Source organism: Mirounga leonina, unplaced genomic scaffold (genome assembly GCF_011800145.1).
Source record: "Mirounga leonina isolate KUSES-001 unplaced genomic scaffold, KU_Mleo_1.0 Mir_170, whole genome shotgun sequence".
Taxonomy (NCBI): domain Eukaryota; kingdom Metazoa; phylum Chordata; class Mammalia; order Carnivora; family Phocidae; genus Mirounga; species Mirounga leonina.
Genome location: NW_023270433.1, coordinates 37550095 through 37565064, shown reverse-complemented (window position 1 = coordinate 37565064; position 14970 = coordinate 37550095). Strand labels below are relative to the sequence as shown.

The following is a 14970-nucleotide window of genomic DNA, read 5'->3' as shown; positions in this document are numbered from 1 at the left end:
AGACATTTGTCATTGCCAGCGTCTAGCAATGAAGACGTTTCAAATCAGAAATGCTATGGGATCGTGGGATGCCAGATCAGATATTACAGGGGCTGGAAAACTCCCATCTCGCCTGAAAATGCCATGTGAGGACCTTTCCCAATCTTTAATCTTTGAAGCCACTGGAGCCAGGCTAGCTGGCCATCACTTAGTTTCATGACATCAAGTCCCTGTTCTATTTTGTACCATAGGATTTGGCATGATTCTAGGTCACTGCTCTGTTGAAATTACAAAAAATGGATGTTTCTGGGGGACACCAGGAGCATTAGAGATTGTTGGAATCAATGTACAGAAATGTGAAAAAGTGGGACTTAGTCTTTGTCAAGAGGCTCAGAGAGTGACTGTACCTTATTATTTCTGGTTCTCACCAAGAAACAAATGAATACCTTATAGCCACCACTGTCCCACATCTCAGGATTCTAGTTTCTTTCTCCCTTTCTCCCTTCTTTTCTCCCTTCTTTTCTCACTCTACACTCTACACTCTACACTTTCTCCCTTCTTTTCTCACTCTACACTTCTCCTTGGAGTATAAAATGTCCTTTCAGGGCACCTGAGTGGCTCAGTCGTTAAGCGTCTGCCTTCGGCTCAGGTCATGATCCCAGGGTCCTGGGATCGAGCCCCGCATCGGGCTCCCTGCTCCGCGGGAAGCCTGCTTCTCCCTCTCCCACTCCCTCTGCTTGTGTTCCTGCTCTCACTATCTCTCACTATCTCTCTCTGTCAAACAAATAAATAATAAAAATCTTTAAAAAGAAAATGTCCTTTCATGATGATAATTATCACCTAAAGTCTATACCATCTTTCCATGTATTGGTGCTGAATTTCAGACCTGTATATCCAACTACTAACCAGTCATCTTCAGAAGTCTGGATGTTCTCAAACCAGAATTCATCATTTGACAACTACTGACCCTTCCTTCTCACTTCCCCCCACTTTCCTACCAACAAACCAGTTTTCCTCCATGTACTTCCAGTCTTAGCTGGTGGCACCACCATTGGCCCATCAGAAACATCGCTGTCCCACTGGACTCCTTTTCCTTCACCACTGAGGTCTCAGCAATCTTCACCCACACTATTTCTTTAGTTAAAAAATCTAGTTAAAAAATCTCTGTGTGATCTTTCTAAAACACCAATCTGATCATGTCAGCCTCCACCTATCCCCATCCCCACCTCCACCTCCCTCCATTTCCCCACCCCCACCTCCACAAAATGCTTCCAACTTTCCTCATCACTTGTGGAGTAACATCCAGGAGGGATCCAACCCTTATATTTTCTCCCATTCCCCCTGCATTTAATCTGTGTTTTAGATTTATCCATCTTTCATCATCTCCATATTCCATACTAGCTCTTGCCACTATATCTTTGCTCTTATTTCCTCCACCTGATGCTTTTCCCACTTCATCCATCTGGTAAATTCTTATTTGTGCTTTAAAACCCACTGGTGTGCCACCTCTTCCTGGAAGTCTTTCCTGACTCTCCTGCTCCTTTTTGTCTCTTCATTTTACACCTGCAATCTCTATTCTTATCCCTCTATTGTCACTGAAAGTCCTTTAATAAGCCATGAGCTTCTTGAGAACAAGGATTGTGCCTTAGTTTTCTCTGCCTGTTCAGTTCTGGGTACTGAACCTGGCAAACAATAGAAGCAAATGACTCTGTAAGCGTAAAGGAGATGCTCTCAACTACACTCTAAAGGGGAGGGGAGGGAGAGAGGAGGACAGATTTTTTTTTTAAACCATCAACAATGTTTCTTGTCCTTTAAAGATGGACATTGAGATTCACCCCTGAAGGCACACGATTTCTTCATTTCTGGAAGACTTTAATGATCCTTTATGAAAAAGTGAAGCTATGATCCTCAGTCCAATGAAGCGCTTACGGAGATAGTGAGGATCCAAACTACTCCACATGAAAATATAAGTGGTAGTCTTTACTGATGATAGAGAGGCATTCCCAAGGTTATCATGCTACTGAGAGACTGGTCGTAGACTGAGAGTGAGGATGAAATGGGGTGTTTCCCTGAGTGTCAGGGATCTGGATCAGATAGGCAGGAACTTGGCAAGAGCACTCATTTTGTAGGAATACAAACTGGCTTAAGCAGCAAGGTCACAGGCTGGGATAACCAAGAGGGATCTCTGTGGGATAGCATGGCCAAAGGACTTGAGAAAAGATACCTGTGGTGTCCAGTTGTTTTGGGTTTTTTTTTCCTGTGGTGTCCAGTTTTAAGGCATCCCTAACTCCCTGTATCATTCCCTCCAACACCCTATTCTCCAGTAAAGCTTTATGAAATGTCACAGCCCCATCTTAGCTGAACTCTGGGGAATTAGTACAGTGGCCAACATCCACTGTCACAGAATAAACACAAAGACCTCCAAAATAGTCTAAAATGGAGGCAGAGTATATTGCCTGCTAGGCAAAGAAGAATCATGTTCCTTAAGAAAAGTCAGTGAGAAGGGCTATATGCACCCCAATGTTCACAGCAGCAATGTCTGCAATAGCCAAACTGTGGAAAGAGCCGAGATGCCCTTCAACAGATGAATGGATAAAGAAGATGTGGTCCATATATACAATGGAATATTACTCAGCCATCAGAAAGGATGAATACCCAACTTTTACATCAACATGGATGGGACTGGAGGAGATTATGCTAAGTGAAATAAGTCAAGCAGAGAAAGTCAATTATCATATGGTTTCACTTATTTGTGGAACATAAGGAATAACATGGAGGACATTAGAAGGAAGGGAAAAATGAAGGGAGGGAAATCAGAGGGAGAGATGAACCATGAGAGACTATGGACTCTGAGAAACAAACAGGGTTTTAGAGGGGAAGGGGGTGGGGGAATGGGTTAGCCTGGTGATGGGTATTAAGGAGGGCACGTATTGCATGGAGCACTAGGTGTTATACGAAAACAATGGATCATGGATCACTACATCAAAAACTAATGATGTGGGCGCCTGGGTGGCTCAGTCGGTTGAGCGACTGCCTTCGGCTCAGGTCATGAACCCAGGGTCCTGGGATCGAGTCCCACATCGGGCTCTCTGCTCTGCGGGGAGCCTGCTTCTCCCTCTCCCACTCCCCTGCTTGTGTTCCCTCTCTCGCTGTGTCTCTCTCTGTCAAATAAATAAATAAAATCTTAAAAAAAACAAAAAACAAAAACTAATGATGTATTGTATGGTGACTAACATAACATAATAAAAAAAAAAGTCAGTGAGTCTTCTGCAAGCTAAAAGTGAAAGGGACAGATACGATATGCAGAAGGGGAAGTTTTTTTCAAATTTCTGATTATTTCAAAAGTGGATTGTAAAGTCTCTCTTGAGATTAGTTACTTTTCTGGTTTAGAATTATTGAGGCGCAGGTATGGTTCTAAAACATGTTCAGAATAGGCTGCATTCGGCTCTTAGAGGTCTCAGTGTCACTCAGTGGGCAAATTTGAATAGAATGCTTGAGGCTTCGTGAAATTTTTATTTAACGTTTTTGTTGGAGTAAAACAGTACACAGTTTATAACAGTCTAGTCTTCACACAGAAAGTGGCCATAGTTCAAGGTCAGAAGTCAGTCCAAGGTGACAAGCAACAACCAGGGCGAATGTTTCAGTGTTCCTGAGAAACCCCCAAGGCACCCTGCAGAGGCTTACTTGGTAGAACATTAGGGGCTCAGATGACGGCTATTTGGAGAGAGACTTCTGAACTCGGAGCAACTAGGGCTACCAGGGTTTCTGAATGTCACCCCCAAATTAAAATTGCCTTGAAACCTAGTTCTTCCCTATAATTAGTAACATTGGCTCTTAACCTTTGTATCAGTTGAAGTCAGGGAAAATACCACATCAGAATTAAAGGTGGGAAACTGGATCTATTCTGCACAAAGACAATCATGCTCTGAGTTATACACCAAAACCCACAGTTTTGTCTACTTAAGCAATGCAAGCCTTCTGCGATCTTTTAAAGAAATATTATCATTTCCTTTCCATGAAAAATTACCAGAGGTATTGTTCATTTTTTTTTTCAATACAATTGAAATCGTACATGGTAGGGAAGTTTTTAATTAGTCCGTTCTGAGCAGGAACTGTGTGTGCTCACTGCAGTAGGAGTCTAATAAATTACTTCATAATCTCAACCGGAGGCTTTGTGTTGGAAAATACTCATTAGTTTGCACCAGCAGCCAGCAGCTTCCTGTGAAAGGTCTCAGAAACATGCTGCAGTAGGTGTAGAGCAAGTTGCTTGAGCGGAACTTCTGAGGCAGTGAAAACAAACAGGCCTGCATGGTGAGAGAAGCCATGCAGATCTGAGCTTCAGTGTCTGGGGACAAAAGAACCTCTGGAAATTGCATGCCAGCCCCTTCTGCCCAGTCCACACTTCCCTGCTCATATAGCTCTTCTCCCACCCCCCAATCAAAAGCTTGCCTGCTTGCTTTCAGCTCTTCCCAATATATATATATATTTAGTGTGGAGAGATCAAATGCTTGGAAATACTTGTCCCAAACTAGTAAGGCAACGCATATACTGTTCGGTTGAGATACATACATATGTACATATACACACACACCAGTGGGCAAAATGTTATTAGCCCAGCTGGTAAGAATAGTTCCTTTCAGGGGGAGCATAGGATTTGATATATTAGTCACTTGGAGGAAAGATTGAGACCCCAAGAGGCATGTTCTTAAAATAAAAGATGTTCCCTAAATTGCTTTCTAAGGAGAGAGTGTCTTGCTGATCTCAGCATTCTAACATTGTTGCACTCTGGTGGTTTGGTAAAGAAATTTGGGTGATTGTTGGGGTAGAACTGTTGTGCAATATGCAGTCAAATGCTCTACCACTGAGCTATACCCCCATGTTCTGCAATATGAAGAGGTGAAAATTTGAAACTGGGGGTGGAGGGTTCAGGGAGAGAACCAAGAAAGCCAGGCTTTGTAAGCAAGAAAGGAAAGAAGGAAAAATGTACTTCTTAGCAGAGCAGGAGAGGTGAATGTCTAAGGGGATTTTGAAGCTATTTGCTGTAGCATATACATAATAAACTCCTCCCTCCATTTGCCCTAGAAAACAGTTTCCCAGAAGCAGACCCTGAGGCTAGGATTCCTATGCAAGGGGCTTATTAAGGAGGTGCTGCCAAGGGAGCCCAAGAAGGGAGCAGGAAAAATGAGATAGAGAAGAGGGAAAAGTCAAGCTAAAATACAATCCAGGCAAAACCCATCAGCCTGATCCCACAGGGGAACTCTGGAGCGTAAGTACTGGTGGTAAGGGAGCGGGGCTCTCACACTCCTGCACCTGTCAGTCATTGGTCAAGGGTGGGGTGGAGGAAGGGGATCAATTCGCAAGCACTTTGGCTCTGTTATGGAGGACAGTGCTCACTGAGGAAGAGTTGTACGAGGTGTTGCGTGCAAGAAGCCAAAGGGGTAGGGAAGGCAGAGCACAAAATGGTAAAAGTGGATCTGAGGAGATCTGATAGAGCACTGATAGTGTCCACTACATAAATCTATAATAAAGTCTACATTTGCTCACCACTGATTGTGTAGGAGTCCATTTTTTGTGGTAATAAAAGAAATAAACCTGACATATGCGTTCAGGTCAAAATCTTCAGGGAGTAGAAGCAGAGACTGTCCTTGTAGGTGCAGAGAACGAGGAACACCTGACATCTAACTCTGTAGGCTTTTGGAACCAACCTCACAATTGCATCCAAATATATATTAATGTATACTCATGAAGCTATATTACTGACGCTAGATTGAGATGCAATTCCTGTTATCAAAATGGGATCTATATATGGGAGGTACGTGTATTCACATCTCTAATCATCTCTGCTAGTAAAATGTCCATAACTCCTGCTTGCCCACCTCACACAGTCTGATGCCAGCCTCTCGCTCCAGTTTCATCTCAGCCCAACTCCTGCCATGAGTCGCCCCTCATCCACACTCCATGCTGCCCTCGCACAGTAGCCACAACTTAACTAAACCTTCACATGCACCAGGCACTGAGCCAGTATGGGTCATGGGTGTCACTTAATCCTAACTCCATGCCTTAGATGTTATTTTATTTCACAAGTGAGAAAACTGCATCTTGATGAGGCAAAGTCCAAGTTCTCTAAATGGGTAAGGGGTGGGACTGCATTTCGACCTAGGACCTGGCGACTGAAGAGTTAGTGCTTTTCGCTGCCATGCTCCTTTCTCCACGGACATTGTCTCCCCTTCTAAAGCCCTTTCCCCACTTCAGAAAGTCCATGCCCTACCATCTTCCAAGAGCCAGTGCCCATGCTATCTCCTCCACAAAACCTTTTAAATTAGGCAGGATTCTTGGAGGGAAGGGATAGAAATCCAATACACAAGAAAGGGAAATTATTGGCTTGAGCATTTGGGAAAAAAACTGGAGTGGTCTACATGTTCAAAGGGATTGCCATAGGAACCAGGGCTTAATAGGGACTTAATGCAGCTAGAATCTTCTTTCTACCTCTATCATTCATCTTCAGCAATATGAGATCCCTCTCTCTCTCATCATCCATTTATCAACCCAGAAAGGGACCTGATTGGCCCTATTTGGGTCATGTGCTTAACCCCTGCCTCAATCTCAGAGTCCAAGGGAATGGATTATTATGATCAGCGAGACCATGGACACTGGATTGTTACATGAGGAAGGGGGTGGCAGAAAACCACTCTGGCCAGTTCATAGCAATCGCTCCTACAGTTTATTAAACCATCTATGAAGATCCAGAGAGAATTACTCTGTTCTACTTTCTCTGGCATAAAACAACCATTTTATCATGCTCACAGACTCTATGGGTCAGGAATCTGGATGGGACACAGCAGGGATAGCTTGTCTCTGTTCTACAGCATCTCTTAGATGAAAGACTTGAAGACAGAGGTTAGAATCATCTGAAGGGTCATTCATTCACATGAGTGGCAGCTGAAGATGGCACTCAGCTTGGGGCTCAGTTCCTTTCCATGTGGCCTCTCCATGTGGTCTGTGTGAGATGGTTTGGGTTTTCTCACAGCAAGGTGGCTGGGTTCTAAAGCTGAGCATCCTGTGAGAGAAAGCCATGTGGGAACTGTACTGCCTTTTCTAACTTAGCTTCAACCTGCTGCATTGAATTTGTTGGAGCCTCACAAGCTTGCCCAGATTCAAGGCGGCGGGTTGGGGCAAGGGTGGGAAAGAGAATCCACCCCTTGATAAGGTATAGCAAAATTCTGGAAGAGAATGTGGGACCAGAAATATTGCTGTAGACATTTTTGGAAAATACAGACTGTCACACATTTTTCCCTGTGAATTTTCTTTATGTTTGTCATATCTCCCCTAAATTATTGTGAGCTCTGTGAGATATTCATCTTTGTATTTCCGTGCAATGCCTTGAGCAAGACCTTACACATAATAGGTCTTCAAAATATGTTGATTAGCTAAATATCTCTAACCCAATGGCATTACAATTTTTCCACCAACTAACTGTGTGACTGTGAGAAATTTATGCAACATCTCTGAGACTCCGTTTACAAACTGAGAAAGTTTAACTAAAGTTGTGGTTTCTAAACATTCTGGTTTAGCAGCAAGTTACAAATCATTTTCTTCAAATTACATCTAATGCAGAATTCCAGTATGTAAAACAGACTGGGGGGGGGGGGCCAGATGTGGATAAGAGGGAACCCTGGTGCACTGTTGGTGGTAATATGAATCAATACAACCACTATAAGAAACAGTATGGGGATTCCTCAAAAAAATCAAAAGAACTACCATATGATGATCCAGCAATCCCACTTTGGGTATATATCCAATGGAAATGGAGACAAGATCTTGAAGAGATACCTGCACTCCCATGTCCACTGTAGCTCTATTCACAATACCCAAGATATGGAAATAACCTAAGTGTATGTCAACAGATGAGTGGATAAAGATGTTGTATGTGTATGCAGTGGACTATTATTCAAACATGAGAAAGAAGGAAATCCTGCCTGTTTCGACAACATGGATGAAACTTGAAAGCATCATGCTGAGTAAAGTAAGTCAGACAGAGAAAAATATGCATGGTATCATTTATATGTGGAATCTAAAAAAGCCTAGCTAATAGAAACTGAGACTGGGGTGGTAGTTACCAGGGGCTGAGGAAAAGGGAAGGGACAGTAGAGGAACTGAAAAGACGTTGGTCAAAGAGTACAAACTTCCACTTATAAGATAAACAAGTTCTGGGGATCTAATATACAACATGGTGATTATAGTTAATAACACTGTATTATATACTTGAAAATTGCTAAGAGAATAGATCTTAAATGTTCTCACCACAAAAAAGGAAATGGTAATTATGTGATGTGATGGAGGTGTGGGCTAAAGCTATGGTGGTAATCATTTGCAACATGTGAGTAAATCAACATTTGGTACACCTTCAATTTACACAATGTTATATACCAATTATATTTCAATAATGCTGGTGGGGAAGAAAAAAAACAGAAATGCTCTTTTTGAAGCAGGTATAAGAGGACTGGAGAACTGCCCAATTCTCTCCCCTCCCACTGGCTGCCATAGATGACCCTGAGACAGTATCATGGAGCTAGTGGCCATCTTCTATTTTTAATCTTCTAGAATCTCTTCTGATAACAGAATCTACCTCTTTTCTGAGGAACCTCAACCTCCTCGCCATCACCACTCTCCCATTCCACTTGGTTCTTCACACAGAACTGACCCCAGTTCCCATCTCTAAAGATGAAAATGTGACCCAGACCTGCCCAAGCAGAGTCATCAAGATTGGTTTGAAAATGAGTGTGACCCATTTAGGGTCAGTGAGACTCAATTCTAAGACTTTTTACTGAAAATATCAGGAAGGAAGATGCTCTTTGTTCTGGGATTGCTCCTCCAGTAGAATAAAAGCCTAAAGCTGCTGTTAGCCATCTTTGCTGCTTTATGGAAGAGAGTCTGACTGACAATAAAGCTCTAAAACAGAGATAAGATTAACTGAGAGACAAGAATGAGAAAAGCAGGGCACCTGGGTGGCTCAGTCGTTAAGCGTCTGCCTTCGGCTCAGGTCATGATCCCAGGGTCCTGGGATTGAGCTCCACATCGGGCTCCCCGCTCGGCGGGAAGCCTGCTTCTCCCTCTCCCACTCCCCCTTCTTGTGTTCCCTCTCTCGCTGTCTCTCTCTCTCTCTGTCAAGTAAATAAATAAAATCTTAAAAAAAGAATGAGAAAAGCAGGGAAGTGGTGAGTTGATAACATTATTTGAGCATCTGGATCCAGGCATACCTGTTGCTAATATTAACCCTGGATTGTTCCAGACAGTTTGTTTTGCCCCACTTCTGAATGAAAGAATTAGAGCAAATAAACAGAACTGAAGGTTCTATGGAACACAGTTTGAAAACCACTGCAGGAGATCATCTTTCAGGTCCCTTGCCCTTCACGAACCACTGAAGGTACAGACCTTTCAGCTTTTCATCGTTTGTCACTATAGCACCATAGCACTGGAAATGCATTGGTTTCTTGGAAATTACAGAATAGCTGATGGCCATGAGGACACCAGGAAAATGCCTGTGGATGGATACAAGACTCACTTATGATACCATCTGACATTTGCTCTAAGGCAACCCAGACTTTCTGTTTCTAGGATTGAACTTAGTAAAGCTTGGAAGCTTTTAATCATACATAAATTCTATATTAAAAAGCCATATGTGAGGGGTGCCTGACTGGCTCAGTCAGAGGAGCATGCAACTCTTGATCTCTGGGTCGTGAGTTCAAGCCGCTCCTTGGGCATAGAGATTACATACATACATACAAACATACATACATACATAAATAGCCATAGGTCTTCTGTAGGAAAAACCACATTAATGGATCTTTAAAATTTTTGTTAATTGTAGAGTCAGGAGAGCAGACTGTTAAAGGCCCATTTTGGCAGAAGAAAAGGAAGAGACTGACCAACCAAATCTGATTGGCTAAGTGTGCTGGTTTCTGCCATGCCTTTAGCAAAGCCCTGTTCACTCATCTATGGAGGAGTGGTGGTGGTCTCTCCCACACGCTCCTAGACATGCTTTAGGGGTTAAAAGCAAAACCTGGTGCTTTTTAGCTCTTCTATTAAGACTCCTGAAATAGCTCTTTGAATTCTTCTGTACCCTGCAGGGGGCAATTTATAGATCTATATCAAGAATACGGAACCACCTCAAAACCACGAATGAATCTCACAACGTAGTCAATGTTGACCACTGTAGGATCTGATGTCTTTGGCAAAGGATGTTATTCCAGCCTATCTCAGGGCCCAAAAGAGTCCTGGTGCTGAGTCAAGTTGGATGCTTTGCCTCTGCATGATACTGTCTCTATTCATTTTCCTGTAGTTATTTCAAAGAGATTTCATAATACAGGAGAATTACCACAAAGATGATTTCTAAGTGGTATTTAAATAGGAACCCCTACTCTTTTTCCATGCTTTTCTTAAGTCACCTTTGAACCTTTCCTATTTGCAATGGTATTGCGGAAACATCTGTGTTTTGGTTTTTTTTTTTTGGAAACATCTGTGTTTTAAGTTGAGTCCCTATCATTTGCAGGAATTCCTCTCTCTTTTTTCTCTGCTGCCTCATCCTGCCTGGAGTCAGACTTGGTTATGTCACAATCATTTTCAGGAAGGCAGACAGTGCTGCCAAAGGCTCAAGATTATGACTTTCCCATACAGAACAATATCATTTTCAGGGCAATTTCTCTTAGAAATATATACCCCAAAGTGAACATGAGGAGGTGGTGATGAGACAAGAGAGGGGTCTGGAGGCTCAGCTTCAGGGGTCTCCTATAGAGGACCCTCTTGCTCATGAAAAGAGACTAGGCAGGGCCCCACACATAGCAGGTACTTCATAAGTGCCAAATGAATGAATGAATCAGTGACTAGAAGAGTGGCATAAAACATGCAATTTCACCCATTTCAGTGAATTCGCATAGGAGTCCAATAGTGGAAGAGGGAGAAATGATATGTGATCACCTACTGTCCCTGGGGGATAAACTTGAGGATACAGAAATACTTTCCTAAAGATTATTTTCCTAGATTCTTACCATACTGATGCTTAGAATCAAGGAACATCAAAATTGGAAAGGACCTTATATGCAAAAATTCTTCTAAAAAATTTTTCTAGGGGTGCCTGGGTGGCTCATATGGTTAAGCGTCTGCCTTCGGCTTGGGTCATGATCCCAGGGTCCTGGGATTGAGCACCACATCGGGCTCCTTGCTCCGTGGGAAGCCTCCTTCTCCCTCTCCCACTCCCCCTGCTGTGTTCCCTCTCTCACTGTCTCTCTGTATGTCAAATAAATAAATAAAATCTTTAAATAAATAAATAAATAAATAATTCTTCTAAAAGTCTATAATTGGCCCTGAAGATCTCCAAACTGAGTGTTTCTGAGCATATTGTGGAATATTAAGAGGTGTTATTTGGAGTAAGAAATACAAGTTTTGAAACAAGTTTTGGAAGCAACATGGTAAACAGAAGTAAATAGGCATCTTTACTGCGGGGTTCTCATAGTCTTTTTTTTTTTGTATAAACAGTATTTGTTTATCATTAATAAAGTGGAGGTCTGCATCTTCCCTCCCCTCTAGCACATCTTGTCTCTCTCATAGTCTTTATTGGCTATTGTTTATTGTAAATCTCCAAGGGGCAATATAGTGGACAATGTTCATCAAACATTTTTAACACAGAATCCCTTTTTTTTAGTTTCTCCTATTACTATTACAAGGGCCTTTGATACATGCTTTTGGAAACGCTGTCCTAGAACAAAGTTCTGATTGTATTTCTCCTATGGCTATATTCAGCACAAGGGAGAATCTATTCTCGTCCCCTTCTTTTTCAAGCTCTTTTCTTCCCAATAATGTAGTCCTAAAACTGTATTAAAATATCGTGGCTCTCCCTAAGTTATTTAATGAAATATGAATAAAAATACCAACAGTTTTTTTAACTAGTAAAGATGAGTCTAATGTTCAGATGGAAGAACAAACAAAAACAACGAGATAAAGAAGGAATACGGGTTGTTACCATCAGATGTCAAAACATATTATAAAGATATAATAAAACTGTGTTAATAATTGCACATGTCACATCAACAGATAATAGTGGAACAGAATAGAAAGAAATGCACCAAATGTCCACAGGCACTTGAAATCAGTTGGGAAATGGTAAGCACTGCAATTTTTAGAGTTAGAACACTGACTAGCCATTAAGACAAAAATAAAATCAGATCCATAGTTAACATCTTACGCCAGACTAAAATCCAAATGTTCTTAATGGACAAAAGATTTAAGTGTAACAAATGAAATCATAAAGCACTGAAAGAAATTATGGCAGAATTTGTTTTATATCTTAGAGTGTGAAAGACCTAATTATAATAAAAACCCAAAAGCCATAAAAAAAATGAATGGAAAATCTGACTACAAAAAAAAATATCAAAGGTTCTACATGGCAAAACCCAACATCAACAAAGCCAACAAACTGGGAAAAAATTTTGCAACTCATATCACAGAGGAAGACTCAATTCCCTAGTATGGATGAGCTCCTACAGATCAATAAGAAAAAAGGACTAAAAACTGCCATAGAAAGGATTTGATTATTCCACAAGGAAGGAAATACACATCTGCCATAGAAAGGATATAATCATTCCACAGGGAAGGAAATATACATCTCTCAAAACATCGGAAAAAACAATCAACCTCATTCATAATAAGAGAGACTCAATATAAACTATAGTGAGATATCATTTGTCATAGTATGTATAGTAAACCACTCTGTGTAGAGGAAAAGATTAGAGGGGAGAATATGCTAAGTCCCAGTATATACATAAAATACATCTGCAGGTTTGCCTGAGAAAATCCTAACACTGTCATCTGTAGGGAAATTTGGTAGTTGAGAGACAAGGAGAGAAGGGAGACTTCACTGTCTTTTCTTTTGTAGCTTTAGAATTTTGAATCATGAATGACTTTGAAACGTGAAAAAACTAAGAAATAAAGTTGGATCTAAGAAAATCTATTTTTATTTTCTTTCCACTACATCAGTTGGCTCAGCTATGGCTGGCCTCTGCCACTGCCCTCCTCTGGTTTCCAAGAGTCCTTTAAGAACTGCAAGGGCTGCTCAAAGTCTTCATAATACCCAGGGCTGGTTTCATAGCTCATGAAATGAAAGTTGTCCTCAGAACATTGCCACATGATTTCAGAACACATTTTAATGTGATGTTTCTGACAGAGCAGCTGTGGCTTCACTTAGCAGAATATTTGAGCATTTTAGTCTAAATACGGCAGTTGGGTTCCTAGAATAAAAGGTGGTGAAGGGATGGAAATATGAAACCGTGGAAAGAGACTGATTCTCTAGGTGGCACATATTAAATTTCAGAACTGTAAATTTTACTTTTACATTATTCTCCTGATTAGATTTTATAACATAAGTAATATTTATCTCAACTCAAATACATAGATATACATGTTTTGCTTTTTGTCTCTTACCTTTCAACTGATAAAATCTGATTATTTTCCTCACAGCACTGGGTGAAGAGTTGTAGGATGTTACAGCTAGAAGAAACCAGAAAGATCCTTTAATGGTGTTGTTCGGTATAAATAATCTGTTTGCTAGGTATCAAGGGAATATCAGGTGACCTCCTTCCCTCTGCATTTGAACCCATTGCCCATTTCTGGTAAGATTCAATACAACAGTCCATTTCAGACTCTGAAAAGACATGTGGGGTCATGATAGCTTCTACTAACATATATTAATCTTCCTGGCAGGGTGGTAAGGAGAACTAAGGGGAGCCTCAGAATAGCAGAGTTACACAGGCTTAGGAAATAACATGAGAGCCTACCAGGATCATGGGAGCAAGTAATTCAAACTCAGTTCAAACAAACAAATGAACAAAGTTACAATGATTTATATGGGTTATGCCTCCCTCCACTTTACACAATCACGTTGTAGTTCAACCTTCTCCCATTTTAAAAAGCAAAACACATCCTTTAACAACCATTCTCATCTTCCAGTCCAACCCCCTTGCACAACCATAATAATCCCAATCTTTAAGCAGCAAGGAACCAAAACAGAAAGAAGAATTAAAGCTGCAAGCACAAGCTTTGCTCCCAATGTGAAGGAAACACATCCAATCATTCCTCTTGTGGGCATCTCACATCTCATGCTATTTAATACCTGCCTTTGACATTGAACGTGTCCTCAGATGGATCCAGACTTTCCTGACATTTTAAAACATATCAAATGGGCCCATATCAACTATGGAATTTCTTCTTTTAGCCAATGTTCACATCTCATTTGTATATCACAATTGTTTGAGAAAAGAATCTGCAAATAAAACCAGTTTGGAATCCACTACCTAGGCTGTACAAGCACTATAAATGGAAGGAAGATAATGACGGAATGGCCCCACCCACAGAGAGGGTCATGTGGGACTTTAGAGAGCTCTAAGCCCTGAGGACGGAAGAATACAACCTGCTGAGGGTTCGAGATAGTTGTTGACTGCATATCCCCTACTCTCACCACTACCACCACCACCACCCCCCATTGAGTCTCCCCTCAAGTATTTGAAGTATTCCCAATACGATGAACCACTGTTAATACTGATGAGAATTCTATTCTCTTGTTCTCTTGTTCCCAGGTAAAGGATCTTCCCTAAAGGAAGCCATTTTGGAGCAAATACTGCCAGTTCTCTCCCACCTTAGTCTAGTTCCTCTATATGGGAGAGTCACTTATCTGACTAATGAGATGGGGAGATCCTGACTTCCACTGGTTCACATTCGCCAGAGAGTGGGGGCCTGAGTTAGATGAGAACAGTGCTGGCCTTTACCTTCTTGTTTTCTCTGACTGTTTCAGACTTGCTCAGAGCCCATGCACGGTGGATACCTGTGTTTCTGATCTGCATTCAGGAAGCAACAAGGTGCATCTCTCTCTGTCTCAGGCTCCAGCGTTCCAACTTGCCTCTCACTCTGCTCTTTTCTTTTTCTGGGGTGCTCTCTCTTTCTCTT

At 41.5% G+C, this 14970-nt stretch overlaps 1 long non-coding RNA gene across 2 annotated transcripts in view; it reads right to left on the bottom strand.

Moving 5' to 3' along the window:
• LOC118018034 overlaps positions 1–14970 on the bottom strand; it is a 172020-nt gene that overhangs the window by 62638 nt on the left and 94412 nt on the right. For both annotated transcript variants that reach the window (XR_004681298.1, XR_004681299.1), the window contains exon 6: positions 13453–13518. This is a non-coding gene — a long non-coding RNA (uncharacterized LOC118018034). The remainder of the gene's footprint in view (positions 1–13452; positions 13519–14970) is intronic.